We start from the raw sequence: 17,451 nt of genomic DNA on the forward strand, positions 1-17,451 counted from the left end.
AAAACGATTCATCTATACTTCTATCATGTGGCCGACTTATTAAGGGGTGTCAACCGATACTCTTTTGTCGGAAAAATTACACTGTGTAGTTAGGTAATTTTTTATAAAATATGTATATATACTATGTATTGACACTCATTGATTTCTTGATGAGTTTATTTTTTTATATTTTGATCCCCTTGTTAAAAATCCTGGCTCTGCCACTGCTTCTATCTGTATTTCATAAAACCAAAGTCATTCAGCAATCAACACCCGTCAATATTATTGTTTTCAAATGTTGACGGATGATTGCGGTGCCTACACCTAAACAATTTGGAAAGTTAATCTCAATGTTTCGAAAGAATATATGAAAGATAGAAGTGCAAGTCAAGTGTCGAAATAAGAAGAAGAAGATAGCTCGGGATATATAGTTTGGTTATGTCACATGTTGGCCCCTAGATGTATTGATCCGTAAAATATGAAACCATGGCGATCAAAAGTTTCTAAAGGGAACGAGATAAATCTAAAATCACATATTAAAAAGTTATCTCGAATGGCCTAAAATCTAATGTGCACAATTAAAAACATTTTCCTTCTAATGGTCGATGGTTAAAAAAAATTCTTTCTAATGGTGTATGATTAGGAGACAACAACAACAACAATAACAACAACAACCCAGTGAAATTTCACTAGTAGAGTATGGGGAGGGTAATGTGTACGTAGACTTTACCCTTACCCCGAAGATGCAGAGAGGCTTTATGGTTAGGAGAAAATTCCAATTTATAACGTTTCTCAAACATGATGTTTGGTTAGAAAAAGTTCCGATATTTTCTTTAAATAATTAAAAATATATATTTAAAAGATCACCTGGTTTTTTTTTTTTTTAAACAGCCCACTGGTCCACCAAACAATATAGTGAGCTCTTAACATGATTTGATACGGCATCACTACAAAAACGTATTGTTCACTACTTCATAGTCCAGACTCCAGACGTCGCTAATTGGCTAATTGATGTATCTCAATTCTTAGGTTGCGCTCGTAAATTAGTAGTAAATCGTAAAGTAACTTCTCTCCCAAGGAAAAAAAGTATTTTTGAAGAGAAGCAGAAATAATTTTTGAGAAGAAGAAAAAAGTAGTTTTTCTCCGAAAGCACATTTTTGAAAAATATTTTTGAGAAAAATACACTTAAAAATACTTTTTAAAAGTACTTTTCAAATTAAATAGCCAAAAATAAATTGCTTCTCACCAAAATTAATTTTTTTGAGAAAAGCACTTATCAAAATAAGTAGATTTTAGAAGATTGGCAAACAGATTGCCGGTGTAGTTGGGCCCTCGATTTCACATAGCAAGCTGCAGACTGAATGAATTAAACATTTCTGGATTGGGCTAGGGTGCAACCACACAGAAAATGGGCCCTTCTTTTACTATGTTCCTCGGGTGATTTGCAAGAATGCCCTTGGAAATAGGTGATCTTGACTTTTTAACCACGCTTCCCTCGGGGACAGAACTTCATATTTAACTAGCGTTATCCCGCTTGCCCATGGGTGATCTTGATTTTTGACCTCGTTTGCCTCAAAGGTTTTGCCCATGTAGCAAGCGAAGTTAAAAAATCAAAATCATCAATTTTCAAGATCATTGGATGTAATTTTCCGATGTTCCCCGGAAATATTCTCTCTACTTTCTTAAGTAAAGATATGCATACATACTAATTTGTCCAAACTTCACTTATAAAATTATACTGAATTTCCTTTTTGTTGTTGTTCCCCAACAAACAAAATAAGGGTCGATGCCGGACCGGCTTATATTGATAAATAAATGTAACCGCACGTTGTCAAGTTATTCAATCACGGGCAAGTGCTTTTGTTCATATGACATGGTGAGATCATTCAAAATGTACTCTCTTTCGTTTCCATTCATATGTAATTTTAAGAAGGAAAGAGAAGATTTTTAAAATTTATAATCTTATATCATAACATTTAATTTGTGATTATAAGGCTTTTAAACTTATGACTTAAACTTGTTATTGTTTACCCGTAAAACGATACAGTTGAATTTATACGTGGTTTCTAGATAAGTGAACTAATTTGATCCTGAAATAATGCAATAATTGAAGAAATATACAATATTTAGCCTTAAAATGTAGATGAAACAGCAGAGATGACAGTTCCGGGAACAAGGTTTCCGGGCATAGTACTGATGAGATCAAAAAGCGGAAAAGTAAGATTATATAATATAGTATAAGTTTAGTCAGAAATTCGTATCCTTTACAATGATAACTAGGCTCACTATTTATAGTTGTGTCTAGGGAAGGAGGTCCTAGGATCGTGCCCTCATTTAATGTCAATTATGAGGGTCATTGATGAATATGTAACGGTGAACATAAATGCTAAATTCTCTGTAACGGGTCGTCGCTCTTAATGGTGCAGAATATTCCTTATCAAATGCTACCGAGCGCAGAGCATTTAATACACTTTTATGAACGTTATCCCTTACGACGACAAGCGGAATGACTGCGTTCGGTCTTCGGTCATCCCCGTCTTGGGTTCCACGGGTCTTTCCTTTAGATGACCACGTGTCATTTCATATTTCACTCTATACAGATAGTCCCCCTGCTTTCCTATGACATAACTTTGTGTTATCGAGAAGTTGGTAGAAACACTCTTTTGGCGGGAATTACTATAACTTCCTCTGAAGGCTTCTAACAGTTGATTAGATGCACGTCTTTCCGCATTTAATCCCCCGAACACGTGTCATCCCACGATTTAACACAATATTTTTTCAATTATCGAGGTAATCATGACCATGAATTTAGCCGCAAAAATTTTACTTATACGCATCATTCTTTTCCTTTGCACTTCATAATTTCTCGAGCTTCTGATTTGTATCTTTGTTCTCTATCTTTTCTCTTATTCTCTTCAAACAAAAACCCTTTCCTTCTTCTTATTCAGTGGTTTCTTCCTCCAAGCGTGCCGGTTCTTCAAAGAACAAGAACAAAGCCAAGGACTCTGCTCCTCCAATGGTGGGTTCCATCATCCTTAGAAGTCTTATTATCACAAAAGACTTTGAAGAGAAATTTCCTACTGATAATTCTCGTACATGGGCCGTTAGCAGGTATCCTTCTTTCATACATCCTTCGAGCATTCCTGCTATGAAGGAAGACTGTTGCTTCCATGACTTGGAAATTATGTTCCCGATATGTCGGAGCGAGTCACCCTTCCCAAGGAGGGTTTTACTTATGTTTACATGTATCCCTTTACTTTGAGTACGTTTTCTTTTAGTGTGGAGCTTGATTCCGTGATTGCGGAGTTTTGCCTCCGCTACCAAGTGTGTTTGGCACAAGTAAGTTCTTTTGTGTGGATGACGGTTGCTTGCCTTCGGTGTTTGTTCCAGAAAACTGGAGATGAGCTAACCTTAGCTCATATGATGAATCTCTATTCTCCCAAAATCTTCCGCGAGGGAATGATAAACCTCTGCAAGCGTGGCCACCATGCTTTGCTATCTAGCATGGATGATGACAACGACCATGGGTGAATGGAACAGTTCGTTGTAGTCACCACCAACGACATCATTCCAGCAACGGCTTCATCTTTTTCGATCGCTTGGAACCGCACTCGTAAGCTCTTTGTTTAGTATTTCTTTTTACTAAATATTTTTCTATAGCCGTATTGATCCTCCATCCTTCGTTTGTTTCAGCAACTTGATGAATCCCACCGGTGATCAAAGGTTTCGACTGGTGGGTATAAAAGATCTTGGACGTTACGACGCCCGAGACTCGCTTGTAGAAAGAACTAGCCCCTAAATATGGGTGGAAGGCCAAGAATCATGGTAACTCAAACTCGACTTGTTTCAAATTTTCATGTAAAGAATTTGATTGATCTCTTCTAACCTGTCTATGAAATTAGGTCTACCCACGGGGCACTGTTGTCGTTCCTGAGGAGGATGTCTTGGTTGATCCTGCTGATGCAGCGAGGATGCTTGAGGAGGAGCTTACTCGAATAGGTGTCTCCGGGCCTGCTTCAAGATCAAAAGCTTCTTTACGGAGTCCCCGGCTGGAGGACAAACAACCGAAGAGAAGACGCTCTTCTACAGCCGGGGAAAAGAATAAGAGAGCGAGGACCGATGCCCCCGAGTCATCTCCGATAACGATAGTGATTGTCCCTCCTTCTGGGCCGGTCATAGACACTGTGACGATTGACGATGATGAAGAAGCTAGTGATGATAGATCTTCTTTACATAGAAGATAACGATCCTTATCATATCAACAAGATGCTCGACCTGCTGAGAGAGTTACACCAACTGAGGACGATGCCTCGGCACTTTGGGGAGAGTTTGGTTTGGCAGATAATGTCAACTCCCATTTTTGGGCCCCAATTCCTGTGTCCGATACTGCGGGGCTGAGTACCGGATCCCTGCCGTCTTTGGTTGGCTAGCATTATCCCTTTTATGTGAGCGCTTCTATAAGTATTTGTGCAAGTTTACTTTTTGCGTCCTTTCATGTATGTCTTCGGGTGCGTTTTTCCTCGAAGGCATTTTGATTCCAGGCACAAATTCTTTCGAAATCAACCCTTTAACGTGAGGATTTTCATAAGTATTTGCACAAGTTTACTTTTTGCGTCCTTTCGTGTATGTCTTCGGGTGCATTTTCCTCGAAGGCATTTTGATTTCGCGTACAAATTCTTCCGAAACCAACCCTTTAACGTGAGGGTTTTCATAAGTATTTGCGCAAGTTTACTTTTTGCGTCCTTTTATGTATGTCTTCGGGTGCATTTTTCCTCGAAGGAATTTTGATTCCGGGCATAAATTATTCTAAAGCCAACCCTTTAATGTGAGGGTTTTCATAAGAGAGGTCCCTCTTATGTTTACAGTGCTCTTAAAGAGGACGTCTTATGTTCATTACGACACTAACATTTGAAGTACTTGTTAAACTTTCAAATGACAAAGTTAGTTTATTGTTCAAACAAGAAACAAGATAAAAATAAAAGGATTTCATTTCATATAATTCCTTCTATTTTAAAAAGTACACAAGCATTTATTATGCTAAGAAATTGCCATTACTTGTGGCTAGCATTTATTATGCTAAAAAGAAATTGCCATTACTTGTGGCTATCTTGTACAACTTATTTCTACGGGGCTGGCTGTGCAGTCCCCGATCCCGATGATGCATTTTGATTCCGGACTTTCGTTTCCTGGTTGACGCAGTCAATTTTGTCGTATACTCATATCATTCCCCCCCCCCCCCCAGTGTTCGAATGCGAATTGGAACACTAGAAGTCTTGTGCCTTCAAAGATTCCACCAATTAATTGCTAGATAATCCTCTAGTGGTTTGTGCTTATTAATGGTCGGGTAACCTTGTTCGGTAGCAAACATAACTTCCCGGCGGGAATTTGCTATCGAACCAAAGATTATCTAACCGTCCCCGAGTGGAAACTTGTTTGTTTGCCTTGCTATCAAAGGTCTTATTGTTGTTGTCTTTATAGTATGCTTTCTATCGATGTCTAAGTAAAAACCTTGCTAGAAAAACCTAATTGGGACAAAAACTGAACGAAGGGAAAAATAGTGCAACACATACTTTCTGTTTTAATAATGTTCATCAGCAATAATATCTTTTGAGGTATACCACGTTCCAATTGCTAGGCAACTTGTCTCCATTCTGGTTCTCCAACTCGTATGAACATTTTCTAGTGATAGCTGAAATCCGGTAGGGACCTTCCCACGTTGGAGCTAGCTTCCCCATGTTGAGCTCCTGGGTATTTTGGGTTACTTTCCTCAGAACCAAATCTCCTGCTTTGAAATAATGGAGGTTGGCTCTTCGATTATAATATTGCTCCATTCTCTGCTTGTGAGTTGCCATTCTTACACGTGCCAAGTCCCTGCGTTCCTCGAGCAGTTCCAAGTTGATTAACATTGATTCGTTGTTCGATTCTTCAACTGCCCAAAAATATCTCAAAGTGGGTTCACCCACTTCCACCGGGATTAGGGCTTCAGAACCGTAGACAAGGGAAAAGTGAGTTTCTCTTGTGCTCTATTTGGCCATTGTTCGGTAGGCCTATGAACTATGGGCAATTCTTCGAGCCATTTGCCTTTTGCTGCTTCCAACCTTTTCTTGAGGTTTTGAATAATCACTTTACTTGTTGACTCCTCTTGACCATTTGCGCTTGGATGATAAGGAGAAGATGTGATCCTCTTTATCTTCAAATCTTCGAGGAACTTTGTAACTTTTGCAACGATAAACTATGGTCCATTGTCTCATGCTATCTCTTTTGGTATTCTGAGCCTGCAAATTATATTTTCCCACAAGAAATTGACCACTTTGCGTTCTCTGTTCTTCTGATAAGGACCTGCTTCCACCCATTTAGAAAAAAAATCAGTTAGAATTAAAAAAACCTTACCTTTCCGAGAACCAGTAGCAGCGGTCTGATGATGTCCATCCCCTATTTCATGAACGACCATGGGGACAGAATCGAATGCAAGGGTTCTGCCGGTTAGTGTACCTGTGGTGTGTAGCATTGGCACTTATCACATTTTCATACTAAAGTTTTGGCGTCTTGTTCCATGCGAGGCCAGTAATATCCTACCCGTACCAACTCCAGCACTAAAGAATCTACGCCCGAGTTATTGTTGCCTATCCCTTTGTGGACTTCTCTCATGACATAATTAGCTTCTGACGCTTCTAAGCATCGAGCCAGCGGGCCTTGGAAGGATTTAAAATTGGTCTCTCTTGAAGCTATAAGGTGCAACTTTGGCGCGCAATGCTCGTCATGCTTTGGGGTCTTTGGGCAACTTCCCGTGCTCGAAATAGTTGATTATTTCATTTATCCAGTCCCAGACCAGACTAGTCGAATTTACCTCATAGTAACCATCTATATTAAGGACTGAGTTCATCAGTTGCACTACAATCCCGGACTTCGATCCTTTTATTTTTGTCATGATCCTAAATTTGCTAATGCATCCGCTTTTACGTTATCCTCCATCGGGATATGAGTAATTGACCACTGCCGGAATCGTGCCAAAAGAGTCTGGACCTTTACCACATAATGTTGCATACGTTCTTCTTTGGTATCAAAGATCTCGTGGACCTGATTTACCACCAGCTGCGAGTCACATTTGATTTCGATAACCTCAGAATTAAGTCCCCGGGCCAATTTGAGTCGTGCAATCAAAGCTTCATACTCTGCTTTATTGTTACTTAAAGGGATTATTCTTATGGCTTTCCTTAAGGTTTCCCCCGAAGGCATGATTAAGATTATTCCGAGTCCGGACCCTTTTACGATGGAAGCTCCATCCGTAAATAAGGTCCAAACCCCCGATGTCGATTCCGACACTATTACTGCCTTCTTGGTTGCCATAGGCAGTAGTCCCGGACTGAAATTAGCCACGAAGTCAGCCAAGACTTGCAACTTAATTGCAGTCATTGGTTTATATTCTATGTCGAACTCACTCATTTTGATGGCCCATTTGGCCAATCTGCCCTAGAGCTCGATTTTATGGAGGATGTTCTGCAAAGGTAAAGTAGTCACCACAGCTATCGGGTGGCATTGGAAGTAGGGCCTCAGCTTCCGAGCAGCGACTACAAGAGCTAAGGCCAGTTTTTCCAAATATGGGTAGCGAGTTTATGCTCCCGTTAAAATTTTGCTAACGTAATAAATGGGAAATTGCGTACCTTCATCCTCCCAGACTAAAACCACACTTACCGCAACTTCTGAAACCGCGAGGTAGACAAGTAATGTTTTGAGCTTCTTTTGGTTTTAAGAGCAATGGTGTAACGACCCGACTTGTTGTTTTAAAAATTTATGCCCCGTTCAACGACTTAATATCTCGAGCAACTTCGTAATACGTATTATGACTTGCATGTGCAATCGAGTTTGGTTTTTGGAAGGTTCGAAATTAAATTGGAGGAACAATCGTTATTTTTGAGGCTTAAATGAAAAGAGTTGACCGGAGTTGGGCTTTTGAGTAAACGACCCCAGAATAGAGTTTTGATGATTCCAATAGCTTCGTATGGTGATTTTGGACTTAGGAGTGTGTCCAAAAAATTATTTGAAAGCCCGTAGTTAAATTAGGCTTGAAATAGTAAAAATAAAAAGTTTAATTTGGAAGTTTGACCGTGGAGTTGACTTTTGATATCGGGGTCGGAATCCAGTTCTAAAAATTTTCATAGGTCCGTTATGTCATTTTTTGGCTTGTATGCAAAATTTGAGGTCAATCGGACTTGATTTGATAGGTTTCGGTATCGAATGTAGAAGTTAAAATTTCTTAGCTTCATTAAGCTTGAATTGGGGTATGATTCATGGTTTTAGCGTTGGTTGATGTGATTTGAGGTTTCTACTAAGTCCGTAATATGTTTTGAGACTTGTTGGTATGTTCGGATGGTGTCCCGAGTGGCTCGGGTGAGTTTCGGGGTGGTTTCAGACCATTTCTAGGCCATTTATAGCAGCTGATTTTTGGCTACAACAGTTTGCTATGCGATCGCGTGGAATTGACCGCGATCGCGAAGCACAAAATGGCAAAAAATGGCCAGTGAATCGCGATCGCGGAAGGCCTTTAGCGATCGCGTAGAGGAAATTTTCTTCTGCACTGACTCGACTTTGGAAGCTTATATCTCGCAATCTATAAGAAATTTGGAGATGATCCAAAAATATAAATTATAGCCCTTTGTGTCTAGTTTTTAGAAAATCAAACCAATTATTATTTGGAGTTGTGTACCAAAAGTTATGGTTAATAAACTATAGGCTATCCGGGAAGAGTTTGGAAATCACGAAGAAGAAATTTGTACTGCACAAGGCTGACTTTGAGAGCTTATATCTCGAAATCTATAAGGAATTGGGAGATGACCAAAACATAAACGTCATAGTTCTTGGTGTCTAGTTTTCAGAAAGTTAAACCATTCATTATTTAGAATTTTGTACAAAACGTTATAACTGTTATACTAGAGGATATCCAGAAGAAGTTGGACAAGGCTGTTGGGAAATTTGTTCTTCGCGGTCGCGGGAGAATGGCCGCGATCGCATAGAGTATAAAAGGACTGGAAAAATTTTGTACTTCATGATCGCGGGTGTTTTGCCGCGATCGCATAGAGGAAATGACTGGGCAACAGATTTATGTTTTGAATCTTTGACGATTTAGAGCTCGGGGAGAGGCGATTTTCAGGCGATTTTCAAGGTAAACATCGGGGTAAGAGTTCTTAACTCAATTTTGGTTAAATTACCTGAATCTATTATTATTTTTATCATTAAATTAGTGTTTTGGGTTAAAATAGTAGAAATTTTATAGACTTTAAATTGAGAATTTGGAGGTCGATTCGTTATCAGAATCTGATAAAATTAGTATGGTTGAACTCGTATTGGAATGGATGTTCGGATTTCATGAAAATTCCGTTGGGTTCCGAGAGGCAGGCCCTGCATCGACTTTTGGTTGACTTTTAATGTAAAATTTTTAATTCGATGTTATATTATCCGAAATTATTTTCGATGAATTTTAATGAAGTTATACAATTAATTTGAATAGATTTGAGCTGTCAGGAGGATTTATTCAAGCAAGACGGCTATTTTGAAATATCGGCATAACTTCAAAAAGGTAAGTATCTTGTATAACCTTGAGTGGGAGAATTACCCCTTAGGCATTAAGTCTTATATGAAAATTGTGTAGTTGAAAACCATGTACGCGAGGTGACCAGTCTTATAGACGTCCTTATGCATTAAATTAGAAATTATTGGCACTTATTAAATCCTTTATGTGTCATGCCTCATTCCTTATTTGTCGAAATTGTATCTTATATGATAATTTGGTGTTATTGTCACTTGGATTTTTATGTGAATTCTGTATGCTTGCTGATTTAATATTTTTCTTGGAATTAAATTCATTATGGAAATCCTTATCTGCAAATAATTATTAAATAAGTTTAAAATGAGGCATTAATTTATATCTATTAAAATATGGATTAAAGAAGGCGTTGTCATATGCTGCGTTACTTTTTTTTTTATCTCTGTTGATTGTTTTTAGGTTTTATATACGTTGTGTGGAGCCTTGGACTATTTTTGATAAATTTATTGATTTTACTATATTGTTGGAATTGGTTGTGGTCATTGGAAAAATTATGATAGGAATTGATTGTGTTGTCGTGATAATATTCCGTGTAAATTGTTGTGTAATTTGAGTTATTATTATGAGGATATAAGGGTGGCATTTCACTGTTGATATTATGTGGGTATAAGGGTGGCATTTCACTGTGATTATGTGTGTTGGGATATTGTCTGGGCGGAGTGATAAGGGTGGCTATTATACGGAGCGATAAAGGTGGCTATTGATATTGTCAGTGCTGAGGGATAAGGAAGGCTATTATAGGAGTGATAAGGGTAGCTATAGGAGAGATAAGGGTGGCTATTGTCAGGGATGATACGCGATGATGTGAAGTTATTGTGTTGGTATTTTTTATGTGATGATGTGGGGTTATTGCGTTGGTAATTTTCATGTGATGTTGTAATTTTTCTTATGTTTATTTTTATATCTTGTGCAATTTATCTTGTTATTGGTAAATTGATAATTGTCTGATCTATATTGAAATTAGGAGCAAGTGGCTATTGCCTGGCGAATTATGAAATAAAATGTGGGCACGAGGTACCGTGAATAAATAATGATGATATTGACACGTGAATTATCCGTGCAGTTATGATATGAAATGTGGGCACAAGGTGCCGTGAGTAAATGATGATGATATTGGGTCGTGATTTGTTCGTGCGGTTGTGATAGAGAAATTGGCACGAGGTGCCGTGAAAATATGAAAGTGGGCTGAGACCCGTATTTTATAATTTTGAAATGAGGTGTCACATGGTGACTTTTATTCGAAAGATATTTATTTGAAAGAATTATATTTGAAAGATATTTATTTGAAGAAATTATATTTGAAAGAGATTTATTTGAAATAATTATATTTGAAAGATATTTATTTGAAGGAAGTATATTCGAAATATATTTATTGGAAAGTATTATATCATGAAGATTATTATTTGAAACACATATAGGCGAAAGATTTATATTTGAAGGACCTTATTAATTAGTTGTACTTGTATTCATTATTTGTTGAGCAATATTATGGTGTTCTTGTTGCCCTGCTGTGTATATCACTGGTTGATTATTGTTGCCATCATTGTTTTTTGTTTCTTATTATTTTTGTATAATATATTGCACAAGTTATTAGACTAGTGAGTGTCTTGACTGTACCTCGTCACTATTCCACTGAGGTTAGTCTTGATACTTACTGGATACCGACTGTGGTGTACTCATACTACACTTCTGCACATTTTTGTGCAGAGCCAGGTATTGGAGATATCAGACTCGGACAGAGTTAGAGTGTGATCGCAAGGATTCAAGGTAGAGCTGCTTGGTCGTCGCAGTCCCTTGGAGTCTTTCCATTTTATTGTACTGTTAATTATTAATCAAACAGTACTGAGTATTCGATCCTTGAGATTATTTCATGTATTCAGTTGGAGTTCGTGACTTAGTATTACCAATCTTGGGAGGTTGCTTGTAACTATTTCCGTTGTTAGTTTTGATTATCTATTTAAAAATGTTTTTTTGGCTTGAATTGTAATTATAATCGGCTTACTCAATCTTAAAGACTAAGTGCCATCACGACGCATGTGGTGGGATTTTGGGTTGTGACAAATGAAAGGCTTGATTAGTACTTCTTCAGGTCCCTCAGAGCCCGCTGGCACTCCGGTGTCCATTCGAAATTATTTTTCTTTTTCAGCAGTGTGAAGAAGCGATGACATTTTTTCGACGACCGGGAAATAAACCTGCTCAAAGCTGCTAATCTTCCTGTGAGCCTTTGGACTTCCTTTACATTCGGCAATTAATCCGGGTTATCCTCTATGGCCTTGATTTTATTAGGGTTTACCTCAATTCCCTTTTGTGAAACCAGAAATCCCAGAAACTTACCAGAACTGACCCCGAACACGCACCTCTCGAGATTAAATTTCATGTTATGCTTCCTCAGGATGTCGAATATTTCTTACAAATGCTTAAGGTGGTCACCTGCATTCAAAGACTTAACAAGCATATCATCTATATAAACTTCCATAGTCTTTCCTATTTGATTTTTAAACATCTTACTTATGAGCCGTTGATAAGTGACTCCGGCATTTTTCAACCCAAAGGGCATCACATTGTAATAATATGTACTGAAATTCGTTATAACGAAGTCTTTTCCTGATCTTGCGGGTTCATTTTGATTTGGTTGTACCCGGAATAAGTATCGAGAAAACTCATTAACTCGTGCCCGAGTGTGGCATCAATAATTTGATCGATATTTTACAGTGGGAACGAGTCTTTCGAGCATGCCTTATTAAGGTCTTTATAGTCTACACACATGCAGAATTTATTGTTCTTCTTTGGAACTACTACTACATTGGCTAGCCAGTCTGGATATCTTACCTCTCATATTGAACCGATATTAAGCAAGCGAATTACCTCTTCTTTAACGAATTTATTCCTGGCCTCGACAATAGGGCGTTTCTTTTGTCTTACCGGAGGTACGTTGGGATCCAAACTCAACTTGTGCACGGCTACTTCCACCAGGATACCCGTCATATCCTCGTGCGACCATGCAAAACACTCGGCATTAAATTTAAGGAATTCAAAAAAACCAGACATGAGTTCTGGGTGCAGTCCTGTCCCCAAATGGAATTTTCTTTCTAGGAATTCTTCGAACAATGCAACTTGCTCCAGTTCCTCTGCCATGGACTTCGTTGCGTCCGTCTCTCCTGGAACTTGGAAATATCTCGGCACCTGATAATGTTCTGACGACTCTGCTCCCGGGCTAACTTCTTCTAGCTCGGGAGTAGGTGTCGGTTCCTGTAATTGCTATATTGTATGCTCCTTTCCTTTGCTACTGAAAACCGAAATTGCATTCATCTCCCTTGCTACCGGTTGATCACCTCTTATCTGCTTGATTCCTTTAGGCATTGGAAACTTCAGCAATTGGTGATATGTTGAGGGTACAACTTTCATCTCGTATAACTACGCCCTTGCCAAGATGATATTGTATCCCATGTCACTATCTACTACTTTGAAGAGAATTGTTTTCATTACTCCTTCAACATTCATGAGCAGCAAAATCTCCTCCCGGGTCGTCACGCTCGCAAGGTTGAATCCAGCGAGGAGCTTTGTTGCCGGAATAATGCTTCTGGTGAGTTTAGCTTACTCCAATAATCTCCATTGTATGATATTAGCCGAACTTCATGGATCCACTAAAACACGTTTAATATTAAAATTCAAAACATTTAAAGAAATTACTAGTTCATCGTTGTGTGGAAACAACGATCCATCTGTGTCCTCCTCCGTGAAAATGATATTATTTTCCTAGAGTCTTTTACTATGAGTTATTGATACTTTCATCTTCTTCGCTGCCGAAAAGGTGACCTCGTTAATCTCATTCCCTCCGAAGATCATATTTATCGTTTGGCGTGGGGGTTCTTCTCCTGCTTTTGAAAGTTCCACGTTGTATCTGTTACGACCATAATTGTTCTTAGCTCGGTCACTCAAGAATTCTCTGAGGTGACCATTCTTCAATAGTGTTGCCATCTCTTCTCGGAGGTGTCAGCGGTTCCCTGTTCGGTGGTCATTCGTCCCATGGTATTCACACCATAAGTTGGGATCCCTTTGGTTGGAATCGGATCTCATAGGTCTCGAAAATCGTGCCTCTTTAATGTTTCTCATGGCTGACACCAACCCTACTATACTGACGTTGAAGTTATATTCCGATAACTTGGGGTAAGAAGGATCTCGAGGCCCCGACGTCTCTTTATCCTGCTGTGAACTATTGTTTCGACCATGATCGGTCCCTTTGTAAACGGTGAACTTGTTTGCTGCCCGGAAGTTTCTGCCACGACCTTCGGTTCGCTCGTAAGGCAAAAATCGGCCCTTCGAAGTCTGTCTGCCTGCGTCATATTCATCCTTTGATTTTTCTCCACTCTTCTCCCGTCTTTTGGCCGATGATGTAGAACTGACATGGTCATATTCGATCCTTATCTTTGACTCGTACCAGTTATGGACATCTGCCCAAGTTATTGCTTGAAACTCAAGCAGGCTCTCCTTCAATTTCCGGGAAGCGTCTGAGCTTCTCAGATTTAATCCTTTGGTGAATGCTTCATCTTCCCATTTATCCGGGACAGCCGAGAGCAACATTCTTTCTTTCTAGAATCGGGTAACGAACTCTCTTAGTAATTTGGATTCTCTCTGTGTTATCCTGAATATGTCAGCCTTCCGGGCTTGTACTTTTCTAGCCCGGCCCCAGCATGAGCCTTGATGAAAGAATCTGCGAGCATCTCAAAGGAATCTATGAAAAGTTTGGATAATAATGAATACCACGTTAGATCTCCCCTCGTGAGAGTTTGTCCAAATTTCTTTAGCAACACAGATTCAATTTCGTGAGAAGCTAAATCATTTCCTTTTACCGCCATTGTGTAGGTGGTAATATTCCCCTGTAGGTCTGAAGTCCCGCCATACTTTGGCACTTCAGGCATTTTGAACTGCTTCAGAATTAGTTCTGGTGCCGCACTCTGTTTGTACGACAATTGAGTATGCTTCTTCGAGTCCGGGCCTTTCAATACTGGTGGCGCACTTGGAATTTGGTCCATGTGGGCGTTTACTTCCCTCATAAACCATAAAAGTTCACTCCTGAACGGGTCGTTCTCGTTGTTGAGACCGAATCCTCTTCCCCCAGCCCCGTCGGAACTAACTTCAACCCTACTAGTGTTGTTGTCGACTCGCTACGTTATTTGGTTTGTGGGAACACTGGGAGGAATTGGATCTCGTCTGTCTGCATTATTCAAAGCCCCCGATAGCGCCTGCTTCAGCTCCGTCATAACCTTATCCTGTCGTTTGAGATGGCCTAGAATAATCACCTATTGCTCTTGCAGGCCCCTCACCGCATCCATGACATGCCCCTCATCAACATCATCAGGAGTTGTATCGTGAACTTGTCAAGGGTACTGCATGTCATGCACCGGCTTGGCGTCATTCTTCTTATTGCGAGTGTCACTGATTGAATCCTCGAAATAGCTGATCCCCTCAAATTTCAGGATTGTGCGTGTTGTTAACAGTGTTATCTTCCATTTATTGTGATTTTTTCTAAGACAAAATAATCAAATCACGTTAGTAAAAAAGGTAAGGATCAATTTAATTGCACAACTGCCTAGGCCCCACGGTGGATGTCAAATTGTTTACCCGTAAAATGATACAGTTGAATTTATACGTGGTTTCTAGACAAATGAACTAATTTGATATTGAAATAATGCAATAATTGAAGAAATGTACAATACTTAGCCTTAAAATGTAGATGAAACAACAGAAATGACAGTTCCGGAAATAAGATTTTCGGGCACAGCAATGATGAGATCAAAAAATAGAAAAGTAAGATTGTATTAAGCTTTGTATAGAATATAGTGTAAGTTTAGCCAGAAAATTCGTGTCCTTTACAATGATAACTGGGCTCACTATTTATAGCTGTGTCTAGGAAAGAATGTCCTAGGATCGTGCCCTCTTTTAATGTCAATTATGAGGGTCATTGATGAAGATGTAACGGTGAACATAAATGCCAAATTCTTTATAACGGGTCGTCACTCTTAATGCTGCAGAATATTCCTTATTAAATGCTACCGGATGCAGAGCATTTAATACATATTTATGAACGTTATCCCTTCCGGTGACAAGCGAAATGGTTGCGTTCTGTCTTTGGCCATCCTCGTCTTGGATTCCACGTGTCTTTCCTTTAGATGATCACGTGTCATATCATATTTCACCATATACAGTCATATTATTTATGTGACTATAAAAGTTTGTTATTAAAAGTAAAATGATAAGTTAATTAAAGTTAAATTATTTTTAAATTTAAAAAAGTATTATTCTTTTTGGAATGAAAAGTAAGACAATAATATCATATAAATGTGACGAACTTAGTAATTGAAAAGAGTTATAAGAAAATAAGATAACAAAGATGGATTCAAGATTTAATCGTGTCACTATGTCCGCCTATGAATAGCTCGAAAGATAAACAAAGACTTGACACAACCTATGCCCTGCGTGCGTACCCTAGGTAGTTAAACATCTATCATTGGGAAAAAAAGAACAAAAGATATGACAACATAAATCTAGCAAAGTAATTTAGATGTTGTCTTATCTAAGGGTTTGTCAATGTAAATATTTTTTTTTTTAAAAGGACGGAAAATTGTCCGTATGAAAGATCTTTCAGAAGAGTCGTTCTTAAATTTCATTTAAGATTTGAAAATTATTAAAAGTACATTTTCTCTTTAACCTAGGGTCTAACCAAAACAACCTTACTATCATCTCAAGGTAGGGGTAAGGTCTCCATGCACATTATTCTTCCCAAACCTCACATGCAAAAATTCAGTGGATCTGCATTGTTGTATATGAAAATTGTTAAAAGTAGAAGATACTAAAATATTATTTATGTCAACATCTTTAAATTTAATGTTTAGAGTTGATATTTGTTAGCTTTTGTCTAAAAACTAGGGGTGTTTGTCGGTCGTTACGATACGATATTTAGATATTTTAGTTTGGTATTTTCGGTATTCGATTTTTTAAAATGCTATACCAATATCATACCTAATTAAATTCGATATGATTCAGCTTTTCTCCTTTCGATTTCAGTTATTCGGGCTGGTAATTTCAGTTTGTTCAGTTCGAATATTAACTAGTATATAAAGTTATAGACTATAATATTCTTAACTAAGGTACTCACAAATACAAAAATAAAAATATCATAATATAGTGAAAAAATAATGAAAACCAAAAATGCTAAACCTATTCCGGAGAAAGGTTGAAACAGAAGTATGCAACCAAATATAAGAGGGAAAGGCAAGTATAGTGGGGGAAAATGGGTGGTAAAGGTTCAAAAAAATATAAAAACAACAGAAAGTAAAATTTAGAATTTTAATATTTATGTTATAATCAATAATATGTGTATTGTGTAACTTAGTATATATTTTGGTACGATATCGATATTTCAGTATTTTATGTTTTAATATCGAATACCATACTTAATATCAATTTTTTAAATCAAATACCATATTAAATACCAAATACCAAATTTTTTTATTTTCGTACGGTAATTCAATAATTACCAAATTATGCATTTGCCCTACTAGAATCAATCAAGTCCACCTCATCCTCTTTCTCCCCCTAAATAAAGTAGGAGTTTATACATATTTAAAGTGGGCAGAATACCTAAAAATACCCTTAAACTTGGCACAGATTATTAATTACAACCCTAAACTATTCGTGGTCTTAATTACCCCCTCAATTTGGCCTTTTGAAAGCCATTATCCCCTGGATGCTGACGTGACAAAGAGTGTGGGTGCACTCTCTTTAAGGGTTGTACCCACACTAAAGAGAGTGCACCCACACTCTTTGTCACGTCAGCATCCAGGGGATAATGGCTTTCAAAAGGCCAAATT

This window comes from Nicotiana tomentosiformis, chromosome 3 (genome assembly GCF_000390325.3).
Source record: "Nicotiana tomentosiformis chromosome 3, ASM39032v3, whole genome shotgun sequence".
Taxonomy (NCBI): domain Eukaryota; kingdom Viridiplantae; phylum Streptophyta; class Magnoliopsida; order Solanales; family Solanaceae; genus Nicotiana; species Nicotiana tomentosiformis.